Genomic DNA, 17,025 nt, shown 5'->3' on the forward strand with positions numbered 1-17,025 from the left:
ATTTTCTGCCGGGAACATGACGTGGCTTCCGCTCGTGGCCAACGACGATGGTGCTGAATATCGCCACGTTTGGCGCACGTCCGGGTGGAGTTCCTGTGGTGCGATTCCTTTGCCAAACGGGTAGTTCCGAGTAGCATTTTGTTGTATGTCGTACCTTTACTTGTACCGGAATGCATTTGACTATATGGATCGCTTCTCCTGCGATCAGAGCCATGTGTCCTGGGTTTTGGTTATGGTGTATGCAAATTCGTCGGGCGGTAAGTTTGCCAAGCTTAAAGCGTTCTCTGTTAGTTTCTTCTGTGTGGTGTATCTTTGTGTCAGTGTATCATGGTATAATGTTTTCATTTCTCGAGTTTATCAGAAATAGTAATAACCTTTTATAGAAAAAGAAAATTTTATATTTATATATATTTGTTAAGGAAATTCGAGGATTTGGGAATACAAATTATTGCCTATATTTCCCACACAACAGTTATACATCTATATTACTCTCTGAAGAACGTCTTGCACGCACGCTGGTCGCCAACCGACTATCCTAGATTCTGCTAACATCTGGCAACAGTCTTTTGTCTCCACTAAGCCTTGACGCCCTCTGGCCCTTACACACACACTCTCATGTACAGTGTAAATGTATCACTTCCCTAACAATATTATATTTTTTTTCTTTCCTTTTTTCTCTTCTTTATTTTTCTTCTTCCCCTTTTTCTTTCTTTTTTTTTGTTTTTTTTTTATTGTTAAAACCTTTGATTTATTTTAGGTTTTACGTACTTGTTATCAGTGAAAATAAATATTATGAATACTACTTGGCTTGTAATTATATACATGTCGGAGATGAAAGGAAAGCCGAAGCCTTTCCTTGGAAATTTTGGGAACATCCTCTAGTACCTTAGCCTAGATTTTATTATAGTTGTAATTGCTTAAGATTTGTAATAAGCGAGATTGGGTTCGAGGTGACAATCGGTCGCTGAACGTAGCCACGGTCACGGGATGGATGTTTTATCTAACGGAGGTCTGGAGTGGTTGTATGTGTTTTCCGAGGAATGTGGTTGTGGCGGCATGCGGCCTCGAGAGCGGGCCTAGCCACGTGTGATGTTGCCTCGGAGGTGCCGATGCAATGGGACATACATTGTATTAGTAATCAAAACTCCAGGCAGAAACTGCCTAGCAACGGCGTTTGGAACTTTCTCGATGCTTCCAACGAGTGTGCCTAGCAACGGCGTTTGGAACCTTCTCGATGCTTCCAAACGGGTATAGAAAACAAAATGCAATCGTACAGGGAGAAAAATCACCACGAGGCTGGCATTCTTGCGATTGCCTTGGAGAGTGATACATCGAGCATTTTCGACGATCGCATTTGCGTCTAAGTCAGTTTCGCTTAGTAAGGAGTTATCCCGGTGACCGTGGATTCGTTTGAACTCAAACATTGCTAATAGTATTATTTAATTTAATTTAATTATTCGTAGATCGTATTATTCATTAGTCTTAGTGTTTGTTAGACTTATTATTAGTTGTACTTATTATTTGTTAAGCTTAGTGATAGACCTGTATATACGTGTAAATAAAATCTCGGCTTTGTGAAACGATGGCTAGTCCACATGAAGAGTCGTCGCGCGCCCAAAATTCGAATCGTGATCCGACATACATATATGCGTACGTATTGGTAAGTAGTATAAATGAGATTTGTTTTATTGTTATAAATATATAAGTATATATCATCAATAGGAATAAATATCACAAATGTACCTTGTCTTCGAGTATATATATATATATATATATAGTGGTGAACATAAGTGAAAATTATATGCATAGTTATAAATATTGTTTGTTTACAGGTGGATAGCATCAGTATTTGGTTTCGTACAAATACTTTACAGTTCCACTGTGTGAATTGCTATTCATGTTGTTCCATCCGTCGTTCAGAAAATGGTTGATGAGTTCGCCATCAGTTCTGTACACACATATAAAAATAGTTAATGTATATATGTAGTATCGTGAGTGAGAGGCCTGGGAGTTGGCGGGTGATCCGCGTGGAATGTCGCGAGAGCCGAGGCGTTTGTTTTTGATCGCGTAGTTTTGGAAAGAGGAGACCTACGTGATCTTGGCCACGAGCGGTTGCCAAGGGACGGGAGAAAAGGAATCAACAAACAGAGTTTGCGAGTGGCGTTGCCGAGAGAGTGTTGATTGCATTTTGTGAAAGTCGAGTCGTTATCTAATTATTTAGTTGTGCTGTTTTCTGTACGTTTGGTGTGAATAGTTCAGGTTGAACAACAATCGTCTTTTTCTGTCCGATTAACATCTGTATCATCCATTCCTTGTAAATATATTATATCACGATATTACATATATATATTATTTATTTTTTTTTATAGATATAATTTTCGTTTGGATCTGTTCCTTTGTACGAATACTGTATCCCTGTATATAATATAATATATATAATATGTTATAATTATGTTAGTTGTTATTTATTATATATATTTTCCTTAACTCTCTCCCCCTTTTCCTTGTTTTTTTTTTTTTTTTTTTTTTTTTTTATTAGTACCTAACATTGCTATTATGATGCTGTATTGTATTGCATTGGCTGTTATTTGTATGTGCGCGCGACGAATTTTTCAACATGGTCGCTCGCGTGTCTCTTTGGTATGGCGTTGGTTTAATGTCAACAGTAACGTGTTGTTGAAATAACTAATTAATTGTTAATCACTATAATTTTATTTAGTAGTGTTTTGTAATATTGTTTTGTGTTTCATGATATTGTGTGTGTCAATACCGTGTGCTACTTTAATGTGATAGCATGGATTGTATTGTTACCGAATTTCAATAGTCATTGTTTTGATTATACGTGACTTGCATTTATGTAAGTCTCGTTTAATTTAGTTAATGTTTTGTGTATTGTGTTACCAGTTATTTCGTGTAGCATAACTTTATTCCTTCGCACCGAGGTCAGTTATGTCTTGTCGTTAATATTTAGTTAGTCTATCTTGATTAATATATATATTTAACAAATATTTAAGAAACAATGGCGAGTGTAGTGGAATCGTTGGACGAAGAAATGGTTTTGACATTGTCGGAAAAGCTTAAAGCATGGGATGCGAACTTTCGCGATATGAGTGCAAAACTCGCCGAATTACAAAGCGGCTTATTCGAACTTAAAACAAAACAAGAACCTAAAACACCCGTATCGCCGCCGACAACGCAACAAGAGACGGTCCAGCCGAGTGGACATACCCAGCCAATTAAGCTAAAAGATGCGATCGAATCGGTGCCAGTGTTTGACGGATATCGACCATCGGTATTCCACTTTTTAAGAGCTTGTGAGCGCGCGCGAAATATGATTTCCAGATATCAAGAACCTCAATTGGTAAAATTGTTAGTAAATAAGCTCCGTGGACACGCGCTCCTCGCCATCGAAGACACAGAATTAACGAGTCTAAACGATTTCGGAAACAAATTAAAGGATCTATTCGGCCCAAAGAAATCTCTTAACGAATATAAAGGGGAATTAGGAACGATATTTCAACGACCCGGGGAAGACATATTAGATTATATGGATCGCGTTAGAAATCTTAGATTGGCAATAATGGACGGAGAAACGAAAGAAGCTTTCGTTAAAGGACTTCCGAACGAGGTATATGTGCGAGTAAAAATAGCAGGGTACCATACTTTAGAAGATGCGTATCGTCAAGCCGTCAAAGCAACACACGAATTGAAACAAATAACCGATAGAACGCGACCCCAACGACCGACACCCTCGAACTATTACAGACGCGACAACGCACATCCTTCGAACACTAACAACAATATCAGGAACAACCGCCAAGATCGAAGATCGCTACCTCCATCGCAGAATTTTTTGAATTCTACAAGACAAAATATCACGTGTAACTATTGCAAAAAACCCGGGCATCTAGTGAAAGACTGTTACAAATTTAAAGCCCGAGTAGATGCCGGATTAATCGTACCCTATGCTTCGAGACCATCGGGAAACCAAACACGTCCTTCGGGAGAATGGGGCGAGCCACGAAGGAACGATACGCCGAATCGCCCAAGAGTACAGGCGGCAACCAGGCGACCGGCGCCGACGGCAACAAACAGAACGAGGACAGCCACCCCCGCGAGATCGACTCCACCACCCATAACGAGAGACAGAGCGAACGCAATGCCGACCATAAGATCGAACGAACAACCACTAAATATTGTGGGGGAGTCATCCCACAACCAAACGAGGTCACAGACAGAGAATCCAGAATCTCAAGGCAAAAGGAAAAGAGTGAAGCACAAGCAACCGGCGAAGGAAAATCATCAGGAGTTGAATTCAGATTCGGAAGGCGACCTCTCCGAATTATTTCAATAAAATTTAACGATTCCCCAACGAACCCAACTGCACGAATAGTTTCCCCAGATCTAAAGACTAAGACGAGTTTATTATTAGACTCTGGATCGGAAATCAACATTATCAAGAAACCTGCTTTACTCGATTCAGCCATCATCGACGAAAAGGAATCAATCGAAGTGCGAGGAATTACGGCAACGAGCCTGGTCTCCCTAGGGCAGACGGTAATACAGGTTGCGGGCCATCCGGTTGGTTTTCATCATAGTCGATGATTCATTGCTAATCGATCAAGACGGAATCCTAGGATCCGAATTTTTTGCAGGTTGTAAGGCTCGTTTAGATTATGAGGGAAAACATATCAGATGGGGAAATATTTATATTCCCTTCGATAGTAAAGAAAAAATAATTATACCGAAGCGAAGTTCAATAACGTGTTCAGTTAATATCGCTAATCCAGAGATAAAAGAGGGATTTATTCCAAGAATCGAGCCGAACAAGGGAATCTATTTTGGTAATGCAGTTGTGAGGAATCATAAAGGAAAAGGTTACATAAGAGTAATAAATACTACTTCGAGAGATTACGTATTTACAACACCAACGATGGTAATTAAAGAATTTGAAAATCCCCCCCGCCCCCCACCCCGCTTCCTAGGACAGCGTGCAATACAGTTCTAAGATCGGAGGAAAGTAGATACGATAAAATAAATGAGTTACTACGACTCGAACATTTGAACGAAGAAGAAAAGGAAAATGCTAAAAAATTGATTCGTAATAATCAAGATAGGTTTCATATTCCAGGAGATACATTGGAAGCAACCGAAGTTCTGGAACATAGGATAATTACAACGGATAATATACCCATCAATACTAAACAGTATCGATATCCACCAATACATCGAGAAGAAATAAATCGACAGGTCCAAGAACTACTAGATACGGACGTAGTGGAACCATCAATATCTCCATATAACTCCCCGTTATGGATTGTGCTCAAAAACCCGATTCGCAAGGAAATAAGCGCTGGAGATTAGTCATCGATTATAGAAAATTGAACGATAAAACGATTGGCGATGCCTTCCCACTACCCAACATTACAGAAATATTGGATCAATTAGGAAGTGCAAAATATTTTTCCACGTTTGACTTGGCATCGGGCTTTCACCAGATCCGTATGTCACAGGAAGATGCCCACAAAACTGCATTTTCGACACCATACGGGCATTTTCAATTCAAAAGAATGCCCTTTGGATTAAAAGATGCCCCAGCAACATTTCAACGTTTGATGAATTCAATATTATCTGGTCTGCAAGGAATAGAACTATTCGTCTATCTGGATGACATAGTGATTTATTCCACGTCTCTCCAAGAACGCGAAATTAAATTTAATAAATTAATGGAAAGACTGAGGAAAGCTAAATTACGATTACAACCTGATAAGTGCGAATTTTTACGACACGAGGTGAATTATTTAGGACATATAATTAGTGAGGATGGCGTGAAACCCGACCCAAAGAAAGTCGAAGCCGTATCAAAATTTCCACGACCAAAGAGGGCGAAAAATATCAAACGATTTCTGGGACTAGCAGGATATTACAGAAGATTTATACCCGATTTCCCCAAGGTCGCGAAACCATTGACACAACTATTAAAGAAAGATACTCCCTTTAAATGGACAGAAAATCAAGAAAACGCATTCAATAATTTAAAGACAGCGTTAGTGACGAAACCCATCCTGCAATATCCAGACTTTTCTAAACCCTTTAACCTTACTACAGACGCATCAGGATATGCAATAAGCGGTGTACTGAGTCAAGGGCCAATCGGAAAGGATTTGCCGATTGCGTATGCCTCAAGGCTATTAAATCCCGCCGAACGAAACTACTCTACCATAGAAAAGGAGTGTCTGGCAATTGTTTACAGCGCAATGCACTTCCGACCGTATCTTTACGGAAGAAAGTTTACCATCGTAACCGATCATAAACCTTTAGCGTGGATGCATTCTATCAAAGATCCTACTTCAAGAATTTGGAAATGGAAATTAAAGTTATCGGACTTCGAATTTGATATTGTATACAAAGAAGGCAGGGCGAACGCAAACGCAGACGCATTATCTAGGAACCCTCCGGAAGTTTGTTTACCAATCAGAAAGAGAGAGGAAGTCTCACCGATTCGCTATCCTGTCTCAAAAAGATTCGAAATAGATACGTCAACCGAAGACTCTCCCATATTCGAAGCTAAACCACACGTCTTGCCTCAATCCAGTGATTCTAAAAATCAAGGAAAGGGTTTTACCCGAAAACATTTTACAATAGAAGAAACCCCCATAAAATATTTAGACCAAGCATTAGCAGAAATCGATGTAAGTACAGATAGAGCAATAACCAATCGAGAAAAAGAAGGCACGGATACAACAAGCGAAAAAGAGACCTCCACTGTAATTCCAGAACTAATTCAACAACGAGAAAAGGACACGAGACCTACGATAATTGCGGAACTAAGAATTTCAGAAACCCGAGACTCAATTGCGAGAGTAAATGACCATAAAGTAGTATTTATAGATATACATGGCAATCCGATAGATAAAGGAGCCTTAGAAATGAAGGAAACGGGAAAGTTACCTCGTTATGAAGATTTAATGTTAGAAAAAGCAAGATTGAATTACGATTCTGGAAAATACATTGTATTCCTACCGATAAAGGAAAATAGAAATATTCCAATAACACCAGAAAATTTATTAAACTCGCTAAGATCTCTATTAGACGCAGTAAATGAGAAACAATACCCTGGCGATATACAATCAGAAAATTAAAGGAAATATTTATGGAAAAAACCTTAACCATCACCATTTGCACTGGGGAAGTAATTACCCCATCTGTGGAAGCGCGGAACAACATAATACGAGAAAAACATGAATCAAGCGTAGCAGGACACAAAGGAATAACAAAAACTTATCAAAGAATACGACAACATTACTATTGGGAAAATATGAAAAAGGAAATTCAAGATTACGTAAGAACATGTAAGGAATGTCAATTGAAGAAACTCACAAGAATAAAAGCAAAGCAACCAATGGTACTTACAGACACACCAGGTAAAGCGTTCGATAAGGTTAGTATGGATATTATAGGTCCATTACCAAAAACCCAAAAGGGAAACGAATATATATTAACTATCCAAGACTTATTAACAAAATACTCAATTGGGATTCCACTAGGAGGAATCTCTTCAGCCTCTCGGCCTATCTTAGCGGACGTTTTTGTAAAGCGATTTATTTGTCGTTTCGGGTCACCGAGAGCTATTCTCACTGATCAAGGAACGAACTTTACATCCTCACTAATGAAGAAAGTAGCAAAGAGATTCCGCATCAAACAATATACCACGACGGCATATCATCCACAAAGTAACGGTTCAATCGAAAGATCTCACCACGTGCTGATAGAATATCTCAAATTATACATTGAAAATTCCAAAAATTGGGACGAATGGGTAGAATTAGCTATGTTTTCCTATAATACCTCTGTACACGAAGGAACGAAATTCTCCCCGCACGAATTAGTTTTTGGACATCTAGCCAGAGAACCTACTGGTGAAGTAATAATCGAAGAGAACATGGAACCAACTTACGCAGAATATCTCGAAGATCTGTTCGATAAAATTAACACCGTACAACGAATGGCGAGAGAAAATTTGATAAAATCCAAACTAAGATCAAAAGAATATTACGACCGACGAATCAACCCCCAAGATTTTAAAATAGGAGATTCGATATATTTACTAAAAGAACCCAGTAAAGGAAAATTCTCCGATCAATATACTGGACCATACAAAGTGCTAGAAATCTTGCAGAACCAAAACGTCAAGATCGAAGTAAAAGGGATTCCGCGAACGGTGCATTTAAACAAGTTAAAACTAGCGCATAATCGAAATAAGCAATGAATAAAGCGATTTCAGTGGGCAACGTAGTGCGGTAGTATATGTTATAGTGCTGTTCGTCGAATAATACAGATATCGAACACCTAAAAGGAAAAAGGAAAATTATTATACGTGTTTCAATTATTGCTTAAATATAAAACGTGTTAACTTAATGAACAATTAACTAGTGAAAGTGAAAGTTACCTTGTGAACAAGTGATCAACATACAAGAAAGTGTACGTGCAAGTATAGGTTATGGATCGTTGTTCGTGGAACACAATGTATGACAGCTACCTAAAATAAGTGAATAAATTAGTTTCAATTGTCTCAGTGCAAAATACAAGGTTACTAAATGTTATAACTATATTATGGATAAATCAAAAGGAGGTGTAACACTGTCCGTCGAATAATACAGATAGCGAAAACCTAAAAAGAAAAAGGGAAAATTATTATGTGTACTCCAATTATTGTTTGAATATACAACGTGTCGATTCAATAAATAATTAAAAGAGGGGAAGTGAAAGTTACCTTGTAAACAAGTAATCATCAAACAAGAAGGTCTACATGCAAAATATGATATGGCTCCCTGCTTGCGGGACACCATGTACCAGCTGAAAATAAACGAACGAATTAACTTCAATTGCCTTAATGCAAAGAGCAGCATCGCTAAATGTTATAACGGTGCTGTGGAGGCGTGGCAGTGTTCGTCGAATGACACAGATAGCGGAAACTTGGAAAAAGAAAAGAAGTTTATTACGAGTGTTCCAATTACTGTTTGAATGTAAAACGTGTTAGTTCAACGAATAACGAAAACAGTGAAAGTGCAACTTACCTCGTGAACAATCAATCACCATACAAGGAAGTGTACATGCATGGATTTCGCAGATTAACAAAAAGAAATAAAATAGCTGATAAATATAGAAAGTGGTTAGAAAATAATTAAGATAGATTAATTGAGAGTTAGTAATAAATATAACCGGAGTAAAAGGATATTTTATTGTGTATTAATCTACGTAGTATTATTATATTATTATATCTAACATGTAGAAGTGGATTTTGTACGCATATATGTATATAGTTACAATCCAAGTAGTATTCATAATATTTATTTTCACTGATAACAAGTACGTAAAACCTAAAATAAAACAAAGGTTTTAACAATAAAAAAAAACAAAAAAAAGGGGGAAGAAGAAAAAAAAGAAGAAAAAAAAGGAAAGAAAAAAAATATAATATATATAAATATAAAATTTTCTTTTTCTATAAAAGGTTATTCCTATTTCTGATAAACTCGAGAAACGAAAACATTATACCATGATACACTGACACAAAGATACACCACACAGAAGAAACTAACAGAGAACGCTTTAAGCTTGGCAAACTTACCGCCCGACGAATTTGCATACACCATAACCAAAACCCAGGACACATGGCTTTGATTGTTATTTAATAAGGTTTTGGGTTTATAAAATAACGATTCACTTAGATTCGTTTTCTCCAATATATTTCAGTCTTATAACACGTCTTACCACACAGGAATCTCCAAGTCAATAGAACAACGTGGTCGACTTCTAAGACAAAAGAGCGTCGTTAGAAGTCGTACCAACTTAGCTTGTAGTAAGCAGCGATCATACCAACTTAACATTTCTCAACACTCCCCTTTGATCGCTAGTTTCTACAAGCCCCATAGCTTTGGTAAATTGCTGGGTCTTAATCCTATTTAGGCCTTTGGTGAGAATGTCAGCCACATTCTCAGGACTAGGTACATAAGTATAATCTAGTATCCCCCTCGATACGCAGTTCTTAACGTAAAAGTAGCGCACTTGGACGTGCTTAGAACTCTCAGCAACTATTTCGTCCTTTGACCATGAAATAGCTCCGATATTATCGCAGAATATCTTGCAGGGGCGATGGCAATATGACAGTTGACCCAATTCCTTTAACAGTAAAGAAATCCACACTGTTTCCCTTGCTGCTTCCTGCATTGCCACAAATTCCGCTTCGCACGTCGATTGAGCTATAATCGGTTGTTTTTTGGATAGCCAGGATATCGCACCACCAGCGAGTATGAACACATACCCGCTCCTGGATTTCCTGTCTACCGTACAACCCGCAAAATCCGAGTCGCAAAACACCTTCAGAGGTTGCCCGGTCCTTTGGTATACTAACTTCAAGTCTTTGGTCTTTAGTAAATATCTGAATACCCGCTTCGCTGCTTTCCAATCGGATACAGTCGGATTCGCGCATCTTTGGCTTAGTTTCCCTATTGCACACGCAACATCAGGACGACTTACAGTAGCTACATACATTATGTGCCCCACAGCTTGTTCATATAATTTACTGTCGAGAGGCTCATCACGTTCAATATCAAAACCAGCCTCGCATTCTCTAGCTAGCGGTGTCGACACTCCCACCACCCCAACCTCACGAGTAATGTCAAACAGATCCAGCATTTGACCTATCTGTACAGATTGATCGAATACTACAGTGGTGCTGTTTGGCTTACTCAGGTGGATGGACAGAAATTGAGTGTCTACGCCTAGCATTCTAACATCTAATTTGTCCTTAATCCTAGTTTTGAATATCTCAATCCACTCATTCGTCCCAAACACGAGGATGTCGTCCACATACACAGCTACAATAAATTTTTTAGACGCATATATATATATATATATAAATATATTTCAATCAATCAATTTGGACAGTTACATATAAGTATAAACATATATGCCGAACATGTAATAACCTAGTAAATATTAGAGACAGTGCTTCCAATACTATGCAATAAATACAATATTATCAATTTATGAAATAAAAGTATACATGAAGTCAAAAACTAATAGTTTAACTAATAGTTTAATATATATATATATATATTCCTGGCGTTTCAATTATTTTCCCCTTTTGTAGTTATTCTTATTTCCTGGTTTATTTTGAATTGTGTGTATATGTATTTTGTTTATTGGTTGGATCCGTTAATCGCCCTCGTTTTGTTAATCCTTCCTTTCGTTTCGTAGTGCCGTGTGTTCGTTTGTGCATTCAAATCCTTATTCGCGTGTTTTGTATAGAATGGTTTTCTTGTTCTTGTTACGGCGTGTGCGGAGCGCGGGACGTGACACCCCCGCCCTTGAAGTTCAAATTTCCAAAGGAAATTTGACTGATGGTATCTCTGAGTTCGCTCAAGGCGGACGTAGATGTCGTTGGTAGTTGAGTGACTACCGGTGTTATCGATATCCCTTGAGGTTGTGCTGTTTGATCATCGATATTTCGTCTTCTTTTGAGGTATCGTAGCGGGTGGGTGACTGAGCCGCATATTGCTCCTAATAGGGCGATTCCACATTCGTAAGTTTCACGTAACTGGTATCCGTGTGCGGCTATATCTATTATTGTTTTGATTAGTTTAAATATTGCGAGTATTCCAAATATTGCTGCACTGACAGTTCCAAATTCCATAAAACCAGTCCATAAGCTTGATACGGTATTTTTCGCTATTGTCGTTAATGTGTTTTGTCCATCATTCCCAGGATGTTTACTGTTCCAGGGACGATTGTTTTTCCTGTTGCTCCTCTCGCCAATGCGTTCGAGACTGCAGATTTTCTGCCGGGAACATGACGTGGCTTCCGCTCGTGGCCAACGACGATGGTGCTGAATATCGCCACGTTTGGCGCACGTCCGGGTGGAGTTCCTGTGGTGCGATTCCTTTGCCAAACGGGTAGTTCCGAGTAGCATTTTGTTGTATGTCGTACCTTTACTTGTACCGGAATGCATTTGACTATATGGATCGCTTCTCCTGCGATCAGAGCCATGTGTCCTGGGTTTTGGTTATGGTGTATGCAAATTCGTCGGGCGGTAAGTTTGCCAAGCTTAAAGCGTTCTCTGTTAGTTTCTTCTGTGTGGTGTATCTTTGTGTCAGTGTATCATGGTATAATGTTTTCATTTCTCGAGTTTATCAGAAATAGTAATAACCTTTTATAGAAAAAGAAAATTTTATATTTATATATATTTGTTAAGGAAATTCGAGGATTTGGGAATACAAATTATTGCCTATATTTCCCACACAACAGTTATACATCTATATTACTCTCTGAAGAACGTCTTGCACGCACGCTGGTCGCCAACCGACTATCCTAGATTCTGCTAACAGTCTTTTGTCTCCACTAAGCCTTGACGCCCTCTGGCCCTTACACACACACTCTCATGTACAGTGTAAATGTATCACTTCCCTAACAATATTATATTTTTTTTCTTTCCTTTTTTTTCTTCTTTATTTTTCTTCTTCCCCTTTTTCTTTCTTTTTTTTTGTTTTTTTTTTTTATTGTTAAAACCTTTGATTTATTTTAGGTTTTACGTACTTGTTATCAGTGAAAATAAATATTATGAATACTACTTGGCTTGTAATTATATACATGTCGGAGATGAAAGGAAAGCCGAAGCCTTTCCTTGGAAATTTTGGGAACATCCTCTAGTACCTTAGCCTAGATTTTATTATAGTTGTAATTGCTTAAGATTTGTAATAAGCGAGATTGGGTTCGAGGTGAGAATCGGTCGCTGAACGTAGCCACGGTCACGGGATGGATGTTTTATCTAACGGAGGTCTGGAGTGGTTGTATGTGTTTTCCGAGAAATGTGGTTGTGGCGGCATGCGGCCTCGAGAGCGGGCCTAGCCACGTGTGATGTTGCCTCGGAGGTGCCGATGCAATGGGACATACATTGTATTAGTAATCAAAACTCCAGGCAGAAACTGCCTAGCAACGGCGTTTGGAACTTTCTCGATGCTTCCAACGAGTGTGCCTAGCAACGGCGTTTGGAACCTTCTCGATGCTTCCAAACGGGTATAGAAAACAAAATGCAATCGTACAGGGAGAAAAATCACCACGAGGCTGGCATTCTTGCGATTGCCTTGGAGAGTGATACATCGAGCATTTTCGACGATCGCATTTGCGTCTAAGTTAGTTTCGCTTAGTAAGGAGTTATCCCGGTGACCGTGGATTCGTTTGAACTCAAACATTGCTAATAGTATTATTTAATTTAATTTAATTATTCGTAGATCGTATTATTCATTAGTCTTAGTGTTTGTTAGACTTATTATTAGTTGTACTTATTATTTGTTAAGCTTAGTGATAGACCTGTATATACGTGTAAATAAAATCTCGGCTTTGTGAAACGATGGCTAGTCCACACGAAGAGTCGTCGCGCGCCCAAAATTCGAATCGTGATCCGACATACATATATGCGTACGTATTGGTAAGTAGTATAAATGAGATTTGTTTTATTGTTATAAATATATAAGTATATATCATCAATAGGAATAAATATCACAAATGTACCTTGTCTTCGAGTATATATATATATAGTGGTGAACATAAGTGAAAATTATATGCATAGTTATAAATATTGTTTGTTTACAGGTGGATAGCATCAGTATTTGGTTTCGTACAAATACTTTACAGTTCCACTGTGTGAATTGCTATTCATGTTGTTCCATCCGTCGTTCAGAAAATGGTTGATGAGTTCGCCATCAGTTCTGTACACACATATAAAAATAGTTAATGTATATATGTAGTATCGTGAGTGAGAGGCCTGGGAGTTGGCGGGTGATCCGCGTGGAATGTCGCGAGAGCCGAGGCGTTTGTTTTTGATCGCGTAGTTTTGGAAAGAGGAGACCTACGTGATCTTGGCCACGAGCGGTTGCCAAGGGACGGGAGAAAAGGAATCAACAAACAGAGTTTGCGAGTGGCGTTGCCGAGAGAGTGTTGATTGCATTTTGTGAAAGTCGAGTCGTTATCTAATTATTTAGTTGTGCTGTTTTCTGTACGTTTGGTGTGAATAGTTCAGGTTGAACAACAATCGTCTTTTTCTGTCCGATTAACATCTGTATCATCCATTCCTTGTAAATATATTATATCACGATATTACATATATATATTATTTATTTTTTTTTATATATATAATTTTCGTTTGGATCTGTTCCTTTGTACGAATACTGTATCCCTGTATATAATATAATATATATAATATGTTATAATTATGTTAGTTGTTATTTATTATATATATTTTCCTTAACTCTCTCCCCCTTTTCCTTGTTTTTTTTTTTTTTTTTTTTTTATTAGTACCTAACATTCCTATTATGATGCTGTATTGTATTGCATTGGCTGTTATTTGTATGTGCGCGCGACGAATTTTTCAACATGGTCGCTCGCGTGTCTCTTTGGTATGGCGTTGGTTTAATGTCAACAGTAACGTGTTGTTGAAATAACTAATTAATTGTTAATCACTATAATTTTATTCAGTAGTGTTTTGTAATATTGTTTTGTGTTTCATGACATTTTGTGTGTCAATACCGTGTGCTACTTTAATGTGATAGCATGGATTGTATTGTTACCGAATTTCAATAGTCATTGTTTTGATTATACGTGACTTGCATTTATGTAAGTCTCGTTTAATTTAGTTAATGTTTTGTGTATTGTGTTACCAGTTATTTCGTGTAGCATAACTTTATTCCTTCGCACCGAGGTCAGTTATGTCTTGTCGTTAATATTTAGTTAGTCTATCTTGATTAATATATATATTTAACAAATATTTAAGAAACAATGGCGAGTGTAGTGGAATCGTTGGACGAAGAAATGGTTTTGACATTGTCGGAAAAGCTTAAAGCATGGGATGCGAACTTTCGCGATATGAGTGCAAAACTCGCCGAATTACAAAGCGGCTTATTCGAACTTAAAACAAAACAAGAACCTAAAACACCCGTATCGCCGCCGACAACGCAACAAGAGACGGTCCAGCCGAGTGGACATACCCAGCCAATTAAGCTAAAAGATGCGATCGAATCGGTGCCAGTGTTTGACGGATATCGACCATCGGTATTCCACTTTTTAAGAGCTTGTGAGCGCGCGCGAAATATGATTTCCAGATATCAAGAACCTCAATTGGTAAAATTGTTAGTAAATAAGCTCCGTGGACACGCGCTCCTCGCCATCGAAGACACAGAATTAACGAGTCTAAACGATTTCGGAAACAAATTAAAGGATCTATTCGGCCCAAAGAAATCTCTTAACGAATATAAAGGGGAATTAGGAACGATATTTCAACGACCCGGGGAAGACATATTAGATTATATGGATCGCGTTAGAAATCTTAGATTGGCAATAATGGACGGAGAAACGAAAGAAGCTTTCGTTAAAGGACTTCCGAACGAGGTATATGTGCGAGTAAAAATAGCAGGGTACCATACTTTAGAAGATGCGTATCGTCAAGCCGTCAAAGCAACACACGAATTGAAACAAATAACCGATAGAACGCGACCCCAACGACCGACACCCTCGAACTATTACAGACGCGACAACGCACATCCTTCGAACACTAACAACAATATCAGGAACAACCGCCAAGATCGAAGATCGCTACCTCCATCGCAGAATTTTTTGAATTCTACAAGACAAAATATCACGTGTAACTATTGCAAAAAACCCGGGCATCTAGTGAAAGACTGTTACAAATTTAAAGCCCGAGTAGATGCCGGATTAATCGTACCCTATGCTTCGAGACCATCGGGAAACCAAACACGTCCTTCGGGAGAATGGGGCGAGCCACGAAGGAACGATACGCCGAATCGCCCAAGAGTACAGGCGGCAACCAGGCGACCGGCGCCGACGGCAACAAACAGAACGAGGACAGCCACCCCCGCGAGATCGACTCCACCACCCATAACGAGAGACAGAGCGAACGCAATGCCGACCATAAGATCGAACGAACAACCACTAAATATTGTGGGGGAGTCATCCCACAACCAAACGAGGTCACAGACAGAGAATCCAGAATCTCAAGGCAAAAGGAAAAGAGTGAAGCACAAGCAACCGGCGAAGGAAAATCATCAGGAGTTGAATTCAGATTCGGAAGGCGACCTCTCCGAATTATTTCAATAAAATTTAACGATTCCCCAACGAACCCAACTGCACGAATAGTTTCCCCAGATCTAAAGACTAAGACGAGTTTATTATTAGACTCTGGATCGGAAATCAACATTATCAAGAAACCTGCTTTACTCGATTCAGCCATCATCGACGAAAAGGAATCAATCGAAGTGCGAGGAATTACGGCAACGAGCCTGGTCTCCCTAGGGCAGACGGTAATACAGGTTGCGGGCCATCCGGTTGGTTTTCATCATAGTCGATGATTCATTGCTAATCGATCAAGACGGAATCCTAGGATCCGAATTTTTTGCAGGTTGTAAGGCTCGTTTAGATTATGAGGGAAAACATATCAGATGGGGAAATATTTATATTCCCTTCGATAGTAAAGAAAAAATAATTATACCGAAGCGAAGTTCAATAACGTGTTCAGTTAATATCGCTAATCCAGAGATAAAAGAGGGATTTATTCCAAGAATCGAGCCGAACAAGGGAATCTATTTTGGTAATGCAGTTGTGAGGAATCATAAAGGAAAAGGTTACATAAGAGTAATAAATACTACTTCGAGAGATTACGTATTTACAACACCAACGATGGTAATTAAAGAATTTGAAAATCCCCCCCGCCCCCCACCCCGCTTCCTAGGACAGCGTGCAATACAGTTCTAAGATCGGAGGAAAGTAGATACGATAAAATAAATGAGTTACTACGACTCGAACATTTGAACGAAGAAGAAAAGGAAAATGCTAAAAAATTGATTCGTAATAATCAAGATAGGTTTCATATTCCAGGAGATACATTGGAAGCAACCGAAGTTCTGGAACATAGGATAATTACAACGGATAATATACCCATCAATACTAAACAGTATC

Source organism: Bombus huntii, unplaced genomic scaffold, assembly GCF_024542735.1.
Source record: "Bombus huntii isolate Logan2020A unplaced genomic scaffold, iyBomHunt1.1 ctg00000059.1, whole genome shotgun sequence".
Lineage (NCBI taxonomy): Eukaryota > Metazoa > Arthropoda > Insecta > Hymenoptera > Apidae > Bombus > Bombus huntii.